The following is a 1,958-nucleotide window of genomic DNA, read 5'->3' on the forward strand; positions in this document are numbered from 1 at the left end:
AAGCTTAGAGTGGAAGTCCAAACCTTCAGACAGAAGGAAGGTGAATCCCTCTATGAAGCTTGGGAAAGATACAAGCAATTGATCAGAAGGTGTCCTTCTGACATGCTTTCAGAATGGAGCATCATAGGTATCTTCTGACATGCTTTCAGAATGGAGCATCATAGGTATCTGAAGAAGACACCTGCAGAAGCTCAGGAACTCATTGAAATGGTTGCAAATAACCAATTCATGTACACTTCTGAAAGGAATCCTGTGAATAATGGAACAAATCCGAAGAAAGGAGTTCTTGAGATTGATACTCTGAATGCCATAATGGCTCAGAACAAAATATTAACTCAGCAAGTCAATATGATTTCTCAGAGTCTGTCTGGAATGCAAGCAGCAATAGGCAGTACCAAAGAAGCTTCATCTGAAGAAGAAGCTTATGATCCTGAGAACCCATCAATGGAAGAGGTGAATTACATGGGAGAACCCTATAGAAACACCTATAATCCTTCATGGAGAAATCATCCAAATCTCTCATGGAAGGACCAACAGAGGCCTCAACAAGGCTTCAACAACAACAATGGTGGAAGAAATAGGTTTAGCAATAGCAAGCCTTTTCCATAATCTTCTCAGCAACAGACAGAGAATTCTATGCAGTGCCACTCTGACTTAGCAACTGTAGTCTCTGATCTATCCAAGACCACGCTCAGTTTCATGACTGAAGCAAGGTACTCCATTAGAAATTTGGAGGCACAAGTGGGTCAGCTGAGTAAGAAAGTTACTGAACTCCCTCCTAGTACTCTTCCAAGCAATACAGAAGAGAACCCAAAGAGAGAGTGCAAGGCCTTAAACACGTCCCACATGGCCGAATGCATAGAGGAGGGAAAGGCAGTGATTTCCACTGAGGAAGACCTCCAAGGATTTCCCTAATGAGGAACCATGGAAATCTGAAGCTCACACAGAGACCATAGAGATTCCATTGAATTTACTTCTGCCATTCATGAGCTCTGATGAGTATTCTTCCTCTGAAGAGGATGAAGATGTTACTGAAGAGCAAGTTGCTAAGTACCTTAGAGCAATCATGAAGCTAAATGCCAAGTTATTTGGTAATGAGACTTGGGAAGATGAACCCCCTTTGCTCACCAAAGAACTGGATGACTTGACTAGGCAGAGATTACCTCAGAAGAGACAGGATCCTGGAAATTTCTCAATACCTTGTACCATAGGCACCATGACCTTTGAGAAGGCTCTGTGTGACCTAGGGGCAAGTATAAACCTCATACCTCTCTCTGTAATGGAGAAGCTAGGGATCCTTGAGGTACAAGCTGTAAGAATCTCACTAGAGATGGCAGACAATTCAAGAAAATAGGCTTATGGACTTGTAGAGGATGTCTTGGTAAAGGTCGAAGGCCACTACATCCCTGCTGATTTCATAATCCTAGACACTGGAAAGTGTATGGATGAATCCATCATCCTTGGCAGACCCTTCCTAGCCACAGCAAAAGCTGTGATTGATGTTGACAGAGGAGAATTGGTCCTTCACGTGAATGAGGACTCCTTTGTGTTTAAAGCTCAAGGATCTCCCTCTGTAACCATGGAGAGGAAGCATGAAAAGCTTCTCTCAATGCAGAGTTAATTAGAGCCCCCACATACAAACTCTAAGTTTGGTGTTGGGAGGCCATCATCATGCTCTGCGTATCTGTGAGGCTCCACAAGGGCCCACTGTCAAGCTATTGACATTAAAGAAGCGCTTGTTGGGAGGCAACCCAACTTTATTTAATCATATCTATTTATTTTCCATTGTTATTTTATGTTTTTTGTAGGTTGATGATCTTGTGAAGCCACAAAAACAACTGAAAAAGCAAAAATAGAATAAAAAACAGTATTAAAAATAGCACACCCTGAAGGAGAAGCTTACTGGTGTTTAAATACCAGTAAGGGTAGCAGAATGGGCGTTAAACGCCCAGTCTGGC

General features: G+C 42.4%; 1 non-coding gene across 1 annotated transcript; it reads right to left on the minus strand.

Annotated features, from left to right (window-relative positions):
* On the minus strand, positions 1-108 carry LOC148546147 (small nucleolar RNA R71). The gene has a single exon (XR_015901159.1). It is a non-coding gene; the product is annotated as a small nucleolar RNA R71 (small nucleolar RNA).
* Between the last annotated feature and the right edge of the window lie 1,850 nt (positions 109-1,958).

The sequence above is a fragment of the Arachis ipaensis genome, chromosome B9 (genome assembly GCF_059453495.1).
Source record: "Arachis ipaensis isolate K30076 ecotype BB chromosome B9, ASM5945349v1, whole genome shotgun sequence".
Lineage (NCBI taxonomy): Eukaryota > Viridiplantae > Streptophyta > Magnoliopsida > Fabales > Fabaceae > Arachis > Arachis ipaensis.